Source organism: Bubalus bubalis, chromosome 8 (genome assembly GCF_019923935.1).
Source record: "Bubalus bubalis isolate 160015118507 breed Murrah chromosome 8, NDDB_SH_1, whole genome shotgun sequence".
NCBI classification, from domain to species: Eukaryota; Metazoa; Chordata; class Mammalia; order Artiodactyla; family Bovidae; genus Bubalus; species Bubalus bubalis.
In genome coordinates this window covers 28,398,877-28,416,448 of record NC_059164.1, presented here as the reverse complement: position 1 = coordinate 28,416,448, position 17,572 = coordinate 28,398,877, and the positions used below count along the sequence as shown (strand labels likewise).

The following is a 17,572-nucleotide window of genomic DNA, read 5'->3' as shown; positions in this document are numbered from 1 at the left end:
CTTCTATGCAGAGTACATCATGAGAAATGCTGGGCTGGAAGAAGCACAAGCTGGAATCAAGATTGCCGGGAGAAATATCAATAACCTCAGATATGCAGATGACACCACCCTTATGGCAGAAAGTGAAGAGGAACTCAAAAGCCTCTTGATGAAAGTGAAAGAGGAGAGTGAAAAAGTTGGCTTCAAGCTCAACATTCAGAAAACGAAGATCATGGCATCCGGTCCCATCACTTCATGGGAAATAGATGGGGAAACGGTGGAAACAGTGTCAGACTTTATTTTTCTGGGCTCCAAAATCACTACAGATGGTGACTGCAGCCATGAAATTAAAAGACGCTTACTCCTTGGAAGGAAAGTTATGACCAACCTAGATAGCATATTCAAAAGCAGAGACATCACTTTGCCAACAAAGGTTCGTCTAGTCAAGGCTATGGTTTTCCCTGTGGTCATGTATGGATGTGAGAGTTGGACTGTGAAGAAGGCTGAGTGCCGAAGAATTGATGCTTTTGAACTGTGGTGTTGGACAAGACTCTTGAGAGTCCCTTGGACTGCAAGGAGATCCAACCAGTCCATTCTAAAGGAGATCAGCCCTGGGATTTCTTTGGAAGCAATGATGCTGAAGCTGAAACTCCAGTACTTTGGCCACCTTATGCGAAGAGTTGACTCATTGGAAAAGACTCTGATGCTGGGAGGGATTGGGGGCAGGAGGAAAAGGGGACGACAGAGGATGAGATGGCTGGATGGCATCACCGACTCGATGGACGTGAGTCTGAGTGAACTCTGGGAGTTGGTGATGGACAGGGAGGCCTGGCATGCTGCAATTCATGGGGTCGCAAAGAGTCAGACACGACTGAGTGACTGAACTGAACTGAACTGAAGGCAGTTATTGGGCTTCCCTGGTGGCTCAGATGATAAAGAATCCTCCTGCAATGCAGGGGACCTGGGTTTGATCCCTGGGTCAGGAAGATCCTCTGGAGAAGGAAATGGCAACCCACTCCAGTATTCTTGTTTGGAGAATTCCATGGACAGGGGAGCCTAGAGGGCTATAGTCTATGAAGTCGCAAAGAATCAGACACAACTCAGTAACTAACACACACACAGGGCAGCTATTATTAATTCTCTAAAGGTGAATAAATGGCAATAAATAAGCAACTTGCCCCAAATCACACAGCTATTAGATGGCAGCTAAGGAACTAGAACTGACGGTATGGAAAAGCTTTGTTCAGTGAACATGGGAAAACGTTCCTACTCTTTCTTATTTCCTCAGCTAGTACTTTCTTTGTGGTTGATTATTTAAAGGAACTATCTAATTAAAACAAGTGAATTTTACTACCCCTGTTAATGTTAAAGGAGATCACCATGTCTAATAGATCACCTGTTCAGTACTTTTCCTCCTAATCATCTCTTGAATTAAACCACTTTTCTTTATTTACAGGACACAGTCCTAACACATGCTGTCACCTCTCTGCTAAGATGTCTCCAGTAGTTATCTAACAACCCCCTATTTCCACACTCCCCTCACCTCTGATGCTCCTATCTTCTTTTCTATGTGCACCCCCATAGAAACTACTGCATTATGTCTCTGCTTTTTAAAATAAAGATCCCTTATCTCTCTCACCCTGTCCATGGTTTTACCCATTCAGATCTTTCTGGAATAATTTTCCCCCTATTTTCTCTCCTGCTTCTCAAGTCCAGTCTCACAGGCCTCTTTCAGACAAACCAGCTCCTTCCCAACCCACATGCTATTACCTCTGCCTGGAGATTTCTCTCTCTCCCTCTGTCACCTAGTTAACCCTTACTCTCCCTTCAATTTTTAGTTCAAACACCACTTCATAAAAACCCCTCACTTCCCTGACATGTCATTTTCCTCTTTATAACAGTATTCACTTTCCCCCTGGGGTGCTACCAGAGGGTACTACCAAAGTAAACCTACCACTGTGGTGGGTTTACTTTGATTGTTTGATCAGGTGCTGCAAAGGAAAAGGTTAACAATGGGTCTGTGACACATTCTACCTTGGAAACACCTAAGATAATTTTTTTCTTTAACCCCAACCACAGTTTCTTACAAATATTAACTGATGCAATTTACTGGCTCCTGAATACTAAGCTGCGGCTGCTGCTAAGTTGCTTCAGTTGAGTCTGACTCTGTGCGACCCCACAGATGGCAGCCCACAAGGCTCCTCTGTTCCTGGGATTCTCCAGGCAAGAATACTGGAATGGATTGCCATTTCCTTCTCCCAATACTAAGCTAGGAAAGCTTATAACAAAACGTACCTGATCTGTCTGGCCTAAGTGTGTCTGTAATGTATGGGTTTATGAACAGCAGCTGTGCTGATGAATGCAAGTTAATCACATGGCTAGAACTGGACTGTGAGATGATGAGATGTATAAACTGTGAGACTACAAACACTAAGAAGCTTCCCTTTGGTTAATTCAAGCCAAGCAAAGTAAACACCCTTTACTCCAAAACTCATCATAGTGTACAAAACAGGAGGCTACATCTGATGGGTTTAGGCCTGCTAGATATGCTGTACCATATTTTGTTGATATTCCTTTCTAATAATTTGTGAAGTTTGTTGACTAACAACTCTGCCTTTTATTCCTACATAAGGGAAATATTTGTATTTCCTCCTTGTTGTCTCATGAGCTCCATGAAAGCAGAAAGATAGTTGTGTGTGTATTTTTGGAAGATATTGTTTTATCTGACAGCTAATTCCTATTTTCTGGCCCAGTAGTTAGCACATAGTATGTGCATGATAAACATTTCTGTTGCACAGATCATTAGAGATCATCATATCCAATTCTTTACTGCCTGCACTCATGAGAAAACATCCAGCTTCCCACACAGTGAGGTCCAGATCACATGGTTAATACTGGCCAGTAGATGTTGAGAGGAAGTAACATACATAACTTCAGGTAGAGGCAGGTAGTTCAGATATAAATTGCCCACACTATTTCCCCTCTAGCAAATTTGCTGAAAACTTGTGTTGAGATGGTTTTATGAAAAGATGGCAGAGCTTCTGTCATTCCTGGGTTCCTAACTAGCGTGTAGAGAATAGCCATTCCTCCTGCCTGTGTTGGATATATACCATAAGCCAGCAGTACTAACTGATTTTGTGAAGCTCCTGAGATTTTGAGGTTAATTTGTTACCTGTATGTAATGTAGCCTATGCTGTCTAAGGCATGAATGAGCAGTTGGCAGGCAAGACCAGGTCTAAAACCACTCTAGAGTACATTGCCTTCTTATTCTTTTCCCTTGAGTCTTCCATTGTCTCCCTTTCTTCTGAAAATACAAACTAGTAAATGAGAAACAAGAGAAGGGACCTGCGGAAATAATAGATTCGTCTTAAACTAGTCTTTCAGGTTAACTATTTAGTAACAATATGTTACTTCTCTATGCCATGTCAGTTAAGTATTAGAGTATTACAGAATACAAGTGTTAACTTGTACCTCCTGTATTCTTGGTCTGTATCCTCACAGGGAATTCAACCACAAATTTTATTACGGGTCTCAAAAATTTGGGTATGCCTAAGATTTATCTTAATAATTCAGTAAAAGTACCAAATTGAAGCTGTCTATCCAAGAATCCATTGGATTTATGTGAGTCCAAGGGATTTGCATTTTAAATAGCCCACCCCAGCTGTTCTGATTTATACAGTTCTCAAGCCTCACTGGTAAAAACTACTATAAATAGTAGTTGTAAAGGTCTAATAACATGGGAACTTTTTCATTTATGTCAGTGGTTCTCAAACCTGGCTATATATCAGAACCACATGGGAACTTTGAAAACGGTATCAAGGCACAGGCCATACCACAGACTAATCAAGTCTGATGGTGTATATAAATGAATCTATATCCTGCAAACTATGGCTAATTATTGCTTAGCAGGTCTCCTTCTTACTGTGGCAGAACACAATCAAAGTACAAGAGCATCAACAAGACTGCAACCCTGGTTGCACTTTAGAATCGCTGGAAGGCTTTAGAAAGAAGCTGGAGAGTCCTGACTCCAGGCTCTATCCCAGATGAATTAAATCAGAATATCTGAGTGTGGAGCAAGGAATTGGTATTTTTTTTTAGCTCCCCAGATGTTTCTAATAAATACCTAGTATTGCCATCTAATCTATAGACTACTGGGGGGAAAAAGGAATGAAATCTAAAAACCCTATGCCCAGTCAGTTCTGTTTCCTTTTTACAGAACTATTTACAGATATACATGTTTTTTTACCTAATCTCAGGTAAAGACAAACTATCTACCCAAAGAATAGATAAATGAGTACAGTCAAGATGGAGAAAGACAAAAGAGGACAGGAAGAGTGGTAAGCAAGGAGTCATGCAATATCTGGTTACATCTGAATGGGTGTTGTTCGATACAGTCATTGAAAGTCTGCTAGTTTACAACAGGAGACCTTTATAAAGTTTCTTGAAATAGAAGAGACAAATTGGGTGGAGAGATTCTAATGACAATGACGCTCAGTCGCTCAATCTTGTCCTACTCTTTGCGGCCCCACGGACTGTAGCCCAAGGCTCCCCTGTCCATGACATTTCCCAGGCAAGAATACTGGAGTGGGTTGCTATTTCCTTCTCCAGGGGATCTTCCCAACCTAGGGATCACCCACATCTGTTCCATCTCCTGCATTGGCCGGTGGGTTCTTTACCATTAGCACCACCTGGGATAATAATCATTTGAAATTGAAAGTCTCAGGTTTCTTCAGTAGAATTTAAAAGTTGGGTTAGAGTCATGATGAGGAAAGACAAGTAAAAGAATTCCAAAAGTTTCCCTATGGATCAAAGCAAAAAAAAAAGGGGGGGGGGGGGAAGGGGAGGAAGGGCAGGAAAAGAAAAAGAATATTCTAAAATTTTCATCCTTTATGGATGGAATATCACATGGGAATAGAGACTTTTGATGAAGGAAATAGTTGTTATATTGGTTTCATATATACTGATCAGATCAGATAAGATCAGTCGCTCAGTCATGTCCGACTCTTTGCGACCCCATGAATCGCAGAACGCCAGGCCTCCCTGTCCATCACCAACTCCAGAAGTTCACTCAGACTCATGTCCATCGAGTCAGTGATGCCATCCAGCCATCTCATCCTCTGTCGTCCCCTTCTCGTCTTGCCCCCAATCCCTCCCAGCATCAGAGTCTTTTCCAATGAGTCAACTCTTCGCATAAGGTGGCCAAAGTACTGGAGTTTCAGCTTTAGCATCATTCCTTCCAAAGAAATCCCAGGGCTGATCTCCTTTAGAATGGACTGGTTGGATCTCCTTGCAGTCCAAGGGACTCTCAAGAGTCTTCTCCAACACCACAGTTCAAAAGCATCAATTCTTCGGTACTCAGCCTTCTTCACAGTTCAACTCTCACATCCATACATGACCACAGGAAAAACCATAGCCTTGACTAGACGAACCTTTGTTGGCAAAGTAATGTCTCTGCTTTTGAATATGCTATCTAGGTTGGTCATAACTTTCCTTCCAAGGAGTAAGCGTCTTTTAATTTCATGGCTGCAGTCACCATCTGTAGTGATTTTGGAGCCCAGAAAAATAAAGTCTGACCCTGTTTCCACCGTTTCCCCATCTATTTCCCATGAAGTGATGGGACCGGATGCCATGATCTTCGTTTTCTGAATGTTGAGCTTGAAGCCAACTTTTTCACTCTCCTCTTTCACTTTCATTAAGAGGCTTTTTAGTTCCTCTTCACTTTCTGCCATAAGGGTGGTGTCATCTGCATATCTGAGGTTTTTGATATTTCTCCTGGCAATCTTGATTCCAGCTTGTGTTTCTTCCAGCCCAGCGTTTCTCATGTAGTCTGCATAGAAGTTAAATAAGCAGGAGGGTGACAATATACAGCCTTCATGTACTCCTTCTCCTATTTGGAACCAGTCTGTTGTTCCATGTCCAGTTCTAACTGTTGCTTCCTGACCTGCATACAAATTTCTCAAGAGGCAGATCAGTGGTCTGGTATTCCCATCTCTTTCAGAATTTTCCACAGTTTATTGTGATCCACACAGTCAAAGGCTTTGGCATAGTCAATAAAGCAGAAATAGATGCTTTTCTGGAACTCTCTAGCTTTTTCCATGATCCAGTGGATGTTGGCAATTTGATCTCTGGTTCCTCTGCCTTTTCTAAAACCAGCTTGAACATCAGGAAGTTCACGGTTCACATATTGCTGAAGCCTGGCTCAGAGAATTTTGAGCATTACTTTACTAGTGTATGAGATGAGTGCAGTTGTGTGGTAGTTTAAGCATTCTTTAGCATTGCCTTTCTTTGGGATTGGAATAAAAACTGACCTTTTCCAGTCCTGTGGCCACTGCTGAGTTTTCCAAATTTGCTGGCATATTGAGGGCAGCACTTTCACAGCATCATCTTTCAGGATTTGGAATAGCTCAACTGGAATTCCATCACCTCCACTAGCTTTGTTCGTAGTGATGCTTTCTAAGGCCCACTTGACTTCACATTCCAGGATGTCTGGCTCTAGGTCAGTGATCACACCATCGTAATTATCTGGGTTGTGAAGATCTTTTTTGTACAGTTCTTCTGTGTATTCTTGCCATTTCTTCTCAATATCTTCTGCTTCTGTTAGGTCCATACCATTTCTGCCCTTTATCGAGCCCATCTTTGCATGAAATGTTCCTTTGGTATCTCTAATTTTCTTGAAGAGATCTTTAGTCTTTCCCATTCTGTTGTTTTCCTCTATTTCTTTGCATTGATCGCTGAGGAAGGCTTTCTTATCTCTTTTGCTATTCTTTGGAACTCTGCATTCAGATGTTTATATCTTTCCTTTTCTCCTTTGCTTTTCGCTTCTCTTCTTTTCACAGCTATTTGTAAGGCCTCCCCAGACAGGCATTTTGCTTTTTTGCATTTCTTTTCCATGGGGATGGTCTTGATCCCTGTCTCCTGTACAATGTCACGAACCTCATTCCATAGTTCATCAGGCACTCTATCAGATCTAGGCCCTTAAATCTATTTCTCACTTCCACTGTATAATCATAAGGGATTTGATTTAGGTCATACCTGAATGGTCTAGTGGTGTTCCCTACTTTCTTCAATTTAAGTCTGAATTTGGCAATAAGGAGTTCATGATCCGAGCCACAGTCAGCTCCCGGTCTTGTTTTTGCTGACTGTATAGAGCTTCTCCATCTTTGGCTGCAAAGAATATAATCAATCTGATTTCGGTGTTGACCATCTGGTGATGTCCATGTGTAGAGTCTTCTCTTGTGTTGTTGGAAGAGGGTGTTTGCTATGACCAGTGCATTTTCTTGGCAAAACTCTATTAGTCTTTGCCCTGCTTCATTCCGTATTCCAAGGCCAAATTTGCCTGTTACTCCAGGTGTATCTTGACTTCCTACTTTTGCATTCCAGTCCCCTATAATGAAAAGGACATCTTTTTTGGGTGTTAGTTCTAAAAGGTCTTGTAGGTCTTCATAGAACCGTTCAACTTCAGCTTCTTCAGCATTACTGGCTGGGGCATAGACTTGGATTACTGTGATATTGAATGGTTTGCCTTGGAAACGAACAGAGATTATTCTGTCGTTTTTGAGATTGCATCCAAGTACTGCATTTCGGACTCTTTTGTTGACCATGATGGCCACTCCATTTCTTCTGAGGGATCCTGCCCACAGTAGTAGATATAATGGTCATCTGAGTTAAATTCACCCATTCCAGTCCATTTCAGTTCGCTGATTCCTAGAATGTCGACACTGACTCTTGCCATCTGATAGGATATCTTAAAATAAGTATCCACAATGCAAAGGTAATCATGAATGGCATGGAAAAATAATATATGACCTGTAACATTGGAAATGAATAGCACTTCATCCAGAAGAGCAAAACCTAAGTACCAGGTTTTAATAAAGTGTACCAGCAGTCCCATTATTTCCTTTCCTGCCTCTTACTGTAGATGATGCCTCTAAGTGTGCACTCTCGTCTTATGTAGTGGGACACATCCCCTGTCTCTTTAGTGATATATCTCCAGAAATTTCCCTTAATCTCCCATATTATCACTGTTTCACTGTCTACTGGATCATTGACATCAGCAACCAAACACACTATCATTTTTTTCTTGTATTTAAAAATCTTCGTTTCACTTCTCCTGTGAGTTGCAGTCCTGTTTATATACTCTGAAATTCTTTCTCTTCTAAACTGTCTTTAACAATCAAATTTTCTGCACCCCACCAGAGCACCAGGATTTTTGGTCAGATTTCTATATCTAAAGTCAACGTTCAATTCTTGGTCCACATTTTACTCAGTCTTTCAGCCACAATTAACACAGGTAATCCCCCTCTTCACTGATAATATTTCCTCACTTGTCTTCTAGAATACGATGTAGTTTTCCTCCTCTCTTACTTTCCTCCTCTTTCCCTACTCTTTAACAGTCTCATTGCTGGTTTCTTATCTTTTCCTCAACAACTTTATCCTGAATTACCCCAGGTTCAATTCTTCCACCTCTTCTCCAGCTACATGCAAAGTCTTGGTAATCTCATCCTACTCATCAGTACTGATTCCCACATTTCTACCTCTGGCCAACTCTAGACTTGATGTCCAATTGCCCACTTAATATTTCCATTTGGATGTGTAATACACATCACAAATCAGTATGTACAAAACTAGTGATATTCTTGACTGAGCGACTGAATTGAACTGACTGAGTGATATTCTTGCCTCTATGTCTAGCCTTCCCCATCAGATTTCATATCAATTCATTCTTTCAGTTGCTCTTTACAAACAACCCATTCGACCTTATTTCTTTTTTTCTCTTCCCCTTGTTCAGTTTTCTCAATGACATTGCCTCCTTACAGATCCCCAAATTTGTCATTCATGTTTTCTTAGGGTCTTCTGCCTGGCCAGTTCCTCTACCAGGACCCCTCTTCCCTCAGATATCTACAAGGCTATCTCCATTTTTTAGCTTTGAGACTTTGCTCAAATTACCGACTTTTAATTGAGGCTATGCCAAAGCTTTTGACTGTGTGGATCACAATAAACTGTGGAAAATTCTGAAAAAGATGGAAATACCAGACCACTGACCTGCCTCTTGAGAAACCTATATGCAGGTCAGGAAGCAACAGTTAGAACTGGACATGGAACAACAGACTGGTTCCAAATAGGATAAGGAGTACATCAAGGCTGTATATGGTCACCCTGCTTATTTAACTTCTATGCAGAGTACATCATGAGAAACGCTGGGCTGGAAGAAGCACAAGCTGGAATCAAGACTGCCGGGAGAAATATCAAAAACCTCAGATATGCAGATGACACCACCCTTATGGCAGAAAGTGAAGAGGAACTCAAAAGCCTCTTGATGAAAGTGAAAGAGGAGAGTGAAAAAGTTGGCTTCAAGCTCAACATTCAGAAAACGAAGATCATGGCATCCGGTCCCATCACTTCATGGGAAATAGATGGGGAAACAGTGGAAACAATGTCAGACTTTATTTTTCTGGGCTCCAAAATCACTGCAGATGGTGATTGCAGCCAAGAAATTAAAAGACACTCCTTGGAAGGAAAGTTATGACCAGCCTAGATAGTATATTGAAAAACAGAGAGATTACTTTGCCAACAAAGGTTCATCTAGTCAAGGCTATGGTTTTTCCAGTGGTCATGTATGGATGTGAGAGTTGGACTGTGAAGAAGGCTGAGTGCCGAAGAATTGATGCTTTTGAACTGTGGTGTTGGAGAAGACTCTTGAGAGTCCCTTGGACTGCAAGGAGATCCAACCAGTCCATCCTAAAGGAGATCAGTCCTGGGTGTTCATTGGAAGGACTGATGCTAAAGCTGAAACTCCAGTACTTTAGCCACCTCGTGCAAAGAGTTGACTCATTGGAAAAGACCCTGATGCTGGGAGGGATTGGGGGCAGGAGGAGAAGGGGACGACAGAGGATGAGATGGCTGGATGGCATCACCAACTCAATGGACATGAGTTTGAGTGAACTCCAGGAGTCAGTGATGGACAGGGAGGCCTGGTGTCCTATGATTGATGGGGTCACAAAGTGTCGGACACAGCTGAGCAATGGAACTGAACTGAACTGACCCTGAAGACCCTATTTAAAAATGATTTCCACCCTCACATTACAACTTTCCGAATCTCCCTTACCCTAAACTATTTTCACAGTAACTTATCACCATGTAAAATACCACTATTGTTGTCGTTCAGTTGCTAAGTCGTGCCCAATTCTTCATGACCTCATGGGCTGTAGCACCCCAGGCTTCCCTGTCCTCCACTATCGCATGGAATTTGCTCAAACTCATGTCCATTGAGTCAGTGATGCCATCTAACCATCTCATCCTCTATCGCCCCCTTCTCTTCCTGCCCTCAGTCTTTCCCAGCATCAGGGTCTTTTCCAATGAGTTGGCTCTTCTCATTAGGTGGCCAAAGTATCGGAGCTTCAGCTTCAGCATCAGTCCTTCCAATGAATATTCAGGGTTGACTTCCTTTTGGATTGACTGGATTGATCTCCTTGTAGTCCAAGGGAGTCTCAAGAGTCTTCTCCAGCACCACAATTCAAAAGCATCAATTCTTTCGTGCTCAGCCTTATTTATGGTCCAACTTTCACATGCATACATGACTACTGGAAAAACCATAGCTTTGACTATATGGCCTTTGTATATAAAATATTATGTAACTTATAATTATTTTGTTGTTACTATGTTCCCCCTCTTATCAGAATTTGCATGTCTTTAGGCCATGGATCTTTATTTGGTTTCACCAATCTGTTTATCTTAATAGCTTAGAGCAATGCCTAGTACTAATAAAAGTCAATGAATATTCATTAAATAAATTAAATATATTTGTATCTAAGTACCATGAAGAAATATGATTCATAGGATATAATCAGAATTCATTTTTATTTTAATCTAAATATTTTCTTAAAATTAAATCAAGGAAGTCCATCCTCTTTCCCTGTGTGAAAACTCATACCTATCCATAAGATCACTTTAAGGCAGACATTTATAGGAAAGTCTTGATAATGACTATCTAATCCATATTGGAATGTGTTCTTTTGGGATCTAATTAGTAATTTTCTAATATAAATTCTGCTCATGCTTTTGGTACCAGGATGTCATTTTTTAATGAATGCACCTGAAATCCAGAAAGAGAAACCCATGGACCATCCCACTGACTACCTCAGACCTAAGGCTTTGTTGGATCAATGTGCACATGCTCGTCACTTCAGTCATGCCTGACTCCCTGTGACCCATGGACTGTACCCTGCCAGGCTCCTCTGTCCATGGGATTCTCCAGGCAAGAATACTGGAGTGGGTTGCCATGCCCTCCTCCAGGGGAGCTTCCCAACCTGGGGATCAAACCTGTGTCTCTTATGTCTCCTGCACTGGCAGGCGGGGCTTTTTACCCAATGAGCCACCTAGGAAGCCCCAGGAGACCCCTCCAAGTAAGCTTGGTGCTCAGGAAGAAAAAATTGAAGATAAAAGAACATATTTAATGATTGTGTGAAATAATAACCATTGTGCTATGCGTAGTTGCTCAGTCGTGTGCAACTCTTTGTGACCCCATGGACTGTAGGCCGCCAGGTTCCTCTATCCATGCAGATTCTTCAGGCAAGAATACTGGATTGGGTTGCCATGCCCTCCTCCAGGGAATTGTCCCAACCCAGGAATCGAACTAGGGTCTTCTGCATTGCAGGTGGATTGTTTACTAGCTGAGCTACCAGGGAAGCCAATAATTACCATTATTTCTCTCTAAATTCACACCTTGGATTTGTGTCAGGAACAATTCAACAATAAATATTTAAGCCTAGAAATAAAAGACTCTTTTGTGGAAAGCAAAACCTGCTTTGTAAGAGTGAATGGTCATTGGCTTGTCTGCTGAGATATGAGGTGTCAGCCAGACAGACAAGTGACAGAGGGTGAATATTCTGTGCCTTCTCCCCATCTTCACCACCCCTTCTCACCACCCCTCCGGCTCTCCAGACACCCAGCTTTGCAATTTAACTTCAAAAGATACTCTGTAGTGGAGCTAGGTGGCTAGGGTCGGGGCTTAGGCTGCCCACTGACCTGTTCTCCAGGAGCCGGTACTTCTGGGCAATAGCCGAAGAGAGAGCCAATCCTGGGCTCACAGCAGCTCAAAGGAAGTTCAATTTGTTATAAACACTTCCCTCAGCAGGAGTGAACTGTAGGACAGAGCTTGCATTTGTTTCTGGGTGCTTCTTGCTTGCTAGCTTCCTTTATTTCCCACTAGCTTGCTGTTCTGCCTGATTTGTCCAGGGTTGCAACACCAAAGGAGATGGTGAAGAGGAGGAGAGAAGAAAGTTCTTACTTGACAGATGCTGTCAAATCATAGCTGTATGCTTTCTCAGCTTATGGATGTGTGAATCTGGTTCTTTCTAGGGCACTCTCATGGGTTCTTCAGGGGTTCCTCTATGGGTTCCTCAGACCACAACTTATTTTTCAAGGGAGAGGCAGTCTTTCTAGCCTCCAGTTTTATATTGGTTTTCTAGATTCCAGGAAAACTGCCATTTTAAGCTGTACTCTCTGACAGAAGCTGAAATATCTCCAAGTCTACCGTCTCCTTGGTAAGTCTCACATGTACCCCGTGCCCTATTTAGCGCTGGAGGGAATTCCATGTCTTCTCGGAAGCAGGCATATTTGCTGCCCCAGGCTACTTTTAGTTTTCTTTGAGGTGAATCACACACCAGTTCCTGCATTGCCTAACTTCAGAGAACACGTTGTGCTCCCCAAAGGACACTGTTTTAGCCTCTCTTGAAAGACCCAAGGTTATGAAATGGTCTTCTGTCATCTCATCCTTTCTTTTGGGGAAAGATATTTCTTCAGAAACCTTCTACCAATTTTCACACACCTCATTTTTTTTTTAAAATAATCTCTTTGAGATGAATTTTTAGGGTCATATTACTAGTTCTTATCATTTTGAAATTTCCTCAGATCTGTCCTGAATCTTAAAAGTTTATATCCGTTGTATTACGGTATCCCCCAGGAAACTTTAACATCTTTTAATATATATATATATATATATATATATATATAGAGAGAGAGAGAGAGAGAGAGACACATATATATATATGTATAATTTCCTTTTTATATACATGTATTTGTAAACAGTTGATGAAATCTGATATAAACTTGCTAGGTAGTTTACACGGGTTACTATGAATCCGGTGAGGGTAGGGGAATGATGTAGGGAAAGGAATGAGAAAAGTCAGAGATGGAAGGACATTCAAGAAAATGTTGAATGAATAACATATTTTCCTAAAATCTCCCAGCATCTTATATTATTGCCTTTTAAAAATACTTTTGTGTGTATTAGTATATGTGCATTTTTATGATCAGGTCACCCAAGGTGGCCATTCTCTTGCTCTCTGTACATTTCCTGTCCGGCCCAGTGCCTACTTCACTTACACTCTAATCACCTGACTGACTTTCCCACATACTTGCCTCAGCCCCAGCTAATGATTGTTCTAACCTTTAGACAGAACATCTCCAGATCAGATCAGATCAGTCATCTCCACCTGGTAGCAAATTAAAGAGGCAGTGAGGGGCGGGCCCCTCCGCTAGTTTCCCTGGTAACCAAGGAGCCAACCAGATACCAATTTCCCCTATAACTGGTAACCTCCCCCCTCCTCTGGGGAGTGAAATCTGCCGCTATTTCCTTGCTTTCCTCTGCACACGTTCGGATGTAGCTCCAGAACCTTGCTTCAGACAAGTAAATTTCCCCATCCATATAACACTGATGTCTCTGTTCCTCACTCCAGTCTCTCTTCAGTCTTGCGGCTAGGCGAGTATGGGGCTTACTGGATTGCGGGATGCAGCCCGACAGTACTCATGTATTTTTGAGAGAAAGAGGTCTTAAGTGAAAATTAGGTTCAGAGGGCTAATTGTGATTCTGTCTAGTTAAAAGAAAAATAAATCTCCAAATGTATAATACACAGTAATGTTTTGGTAAGAAGATGTGGAAGAAGTCATAGAAGTTGGACAGATACTAATATTGATTTCAGGAAAATGGAATAGGAAATATTTCAGAGGGAGATTTTATCTTTTGTGATATCTTTATATTTTTTCTTTTTCTATAAGTAACATGTAACCACATGAATAGCCTTAAAGGAAATCAGTGTAGTACCGCTAAAAGTTCTGGGAGAGTAGTAATGGAAATCTCCTCTTACCTATCTTCTCCTTACAAGTAGCTAGAAAGGTATCTGCTAAGTAGGAAGACAGAAAAGGATGGATTGATCTCTGGATGTGAGAAAGTGGGGTAATCTGAAAGAACAACAGTGAGATACAAAATTGATTATGAAAGGGGAGAAGACTAAGGTCAAAGTGAACAGAATGAACCTTAAAAAGTTCTCAACTTACTAATGTCTTTTGTTCATTAGTATCCAATAACTTTGGACTAAGAATTTTGAACATAATGAAAAGCAAAACATTGTAGATTACCTCAAAATGGGGGATTTATGGGGGTAGGTACAGGAGGTATAAGGTCATAAAGTGTTGAAAGTTTGGCTGATTTAGTTGGTCATCAGGTTGCAGGCTGAATAAGGAAACATGAAAAGCATTAAAGATAATCTAGGAAAATAGGCAAGGAGCATGCGTGCATGCTCAGTTGTGTCTGACTCTGCAACCCTATGAGCAGTAGCCCCCCAGGCTCTTCTGTCCCTGGAATTTTCCAGGTGAAGAATACTGGAGTAGGAGGCCATTTCCTACTCTAGGGGATCTTTCTGGCCAGGAACGGAACTGGTGTCTCCTGTGTCTCCTGCATTGATAGATTATATCTGCTTTCAATTGAGAATTTAGCAATTGCCAGAGTAAAACCATGGTAAATCTTTGGTCACGTGTCCAGTTTTGCAACTTCTTTATTTTGAAATAAGCCCCTTATTTTGAGGCTTTGTTATGTGGGAATCCATACTGGTCAGTCAAGGCATTCTGGAAGCTTCCCATATTGATGTTGTTATAGCCACTAGAAGCCAGGAAGGAAAAATTATATCCAGAACAGGTGTCAGCTTCAATATGGACAGATTGCTGCCCCTTCTGGGGCTAGCATGTTTTGGTAATACTTTATTCCTAGTGTCAACATAAGAATTTTTCACAGACTTCAGGATTCCCTTTATTATTTTAATACACAGTAACTAAGTAATCAAAGGAACTTCCATGCCTCATCAGTTCCAGGGTTGGTCTCACGTTAGAGACCGACCAGTGTGTCACTGAATGCGTTCATCATAGAGGAACTTGACAGTTGCCAAATTTTATTCCGTAAAAGCTAGTTCATGTTTATTTTTGTGACTACATTGCCATGACCTCACCAGAGACATCAAGTGAGGGAAAACATAATTGCTTAATTAACTGCAGCTGCTAAAGTTGAGTCACCTGCAATTTCTGTATAAGATAAAAATATACCCCTTTACTATATGATAAAAGTTTATGGAAATTCATTCAATGTTTATTCAGTAAAATTTTAGTCAGTGTTCATTGTATGCCAGTAAATACAAGCTTGTATGTGGGGACACAACAGGGAATCAGATATGACCCCTGCTCCCTGGGAGTAGATAATCCACTTACGAAGGAAGAGAGTTCATATTTATGTCTAGGTGATGGTTTGCAGTATGGATGGTTTTGTTTCTTTAGTGGATATAGTGTATGTATAATCTAGGGTGCAGGTGAAGACTACCATTGGGCTTAATGAATAACTCATTAGGCTGATGGTCTTCCAAACTTTGATTTTTGTATTCAAAATAGCCTATGTCTCTCAAAGAGTCTTCAAAAGATTAATATGTCATTTCATGTCAGCAGTAAAAGAGATATAAAAATCAGAAAGAGGATGTGAAAAGTCTGTTGGATGTCAGACTGCCTGGTCTGATCTGATTTTCTTTTTTGTTTGTTTGGTTTTTTTGCTGCACTTTCTGGGAAGGTTTCCTATTTTATCTTCCAACTATTTACCTTCTACTGAACTTTTCATTTTTACAATTTTTTTTAATTCCTAGAAATCAAGTGTTATCTTGCCATCAGTTCAGTTCAGTCGCTCAGTCGTGTCCGACTCTTTGCAACCCCATGAATTGCAGCACACCAGGCCTCGCTGTCCATCACCAACTCCCAGAGTTGACTCAGACTCAGGTCCATGGAGTTGGTGATGCCATCCAGCCATCTCATCCTCTGTCGTCCCCTTCTCCTCCTGCCCCCAATCCCTCCCAGCATCAGAATCTTTTCCAATGAGTCAACTCTTGAGGTGGCCAAAGTACTGGAGTTTCAGCTTTAGCATATCTCTGCATAAATGAATGACACCAGTATTTTCTTGTCCCAGCATTCTCTGTTTCTTCCAGTTTTTGTCCCATTTTTGATTGTTTATATCACCATACTCGACTTTAAAGACATCTTTTCTCTTAAAGGTCAGTCAGGACTTGGCGTTGTGAACATAGATAAGAGTAGAAGACAAAAAATTGGAATTCCTGTGTTACGTGAGTTAATCTCTAAGTTTATGAGTTGATTGTTTCTGAGGAACATCTTGGACCAACATCTTGGGACAGTGTGATAGTTCAGGGGATATGTCTGTCTCCAGTGTTTGGAATGCTATTGGTCACTTAATCCTGCTGTTTTGGAAATGTATTCTCCAAGATCCATCTGGGCCTCCCAGTACAGAGACTCTTTTTCCCTTGGGTGAGAGACTAAACCTCTAGGCTTCTGCTGGAGATGGTGATCAATTCCCCTGAGGTGTGGTATGAGAGAGGGACCCAACTTCTCAGTGTTTACCATAGTCCCTTAAGTCATTACCCACTTTCATACTTAGTGCTTCTGTCATTGTGCTTCTTGAAATACAAATTGTGTTGGTTCTTCATTTTTCACTACTGCCAAATTGAATTTTGGCCTTCTTGGATGTACTGAGCCAGTTATTCCTGTGAATTAGGGGGAAGTGTTTCCTCCATAAGGACACAGATCCTCTGGGTGAACATAGAGTGAAGAGGTGGGTTTTTATATCCCACTGGCCCTCATCTCTTCAGAAATCTGTATGCAGGTTAGGAAGCAACAATTAGAACTGGACATGGAACAACAGACTTGTTCCAAATACGAAAAGGAGTACGTCAAGGCTATGTATTGTCTGCCCATTTAACTTATATACAGAGTGTATCATGAGAAAGGCTGGGCTGGATGAAGCACAAGCTGGAATCAGGATGCCAGGAGAAATATCAATAACCTCAGATATGCAGAAGACACCATGCTTATGGCAGAAAGTGAAGAACTAAAGTGCCTCTTGATGAAATTGAAAGAGGAGAGTGAAAAAGTTGGCTTAAAGCTCGACATTCAGAAATCGAAGATCATGGCATCCGGTCCCAACACTTCATGGCAAATACATGGGGAAACATTAGCAGACTTTATTTTTGGGGGGCTCCAAAATCAGTGCAGATGGTGACTGCAGCCATGAAATTAAAAGACGCTTACTCCTTGGAAGGAAAGCTATGACCAACCTAAACAGCATATTAAAATGCAGAGACATAACTTTGCCGACAAAGGTCTGTCTAGTCAAGGCTATGGTTTTTCCAGTGGTCATGTATGGATGTGAGAGTTGGACTGTGAAGAAGGCTGAGTGCCAAAGAATTGATGCTTTTGAACTGTGGTGTTGGAGAAG

General features: G+C 41.4%; 1 protein-coding gene across 4 annotated transcripts in view; it reads left to right on the top strand.

The window, feature by feature from the left end:
* The first annotated feature begins 13,537 nt into the window (after window positions 1–13,537).
* The window catches only part of TMEM196 (transmembrane protein 196), a 311,062-nt gene continuing 307,027 nt past the window's right edge, over window positions 13,538–17,572 (top strand). Inside the window, exon 1 of one of the 4 annotated variants that reach the window (XM_044946513.2) lies at window positions 13,538–13,666. The gene's annotated coding sequence lies outside the window, so the exon portion shown is untranslated. Of the gene's footprint in view, window positions 13,739–17,572 lie in introns of all 4 variants that reach the window. The other 3 variants (XM_044946515.2, XM_044946514.2, XM_045166364.1) reach the window with 3 other exon arrangements.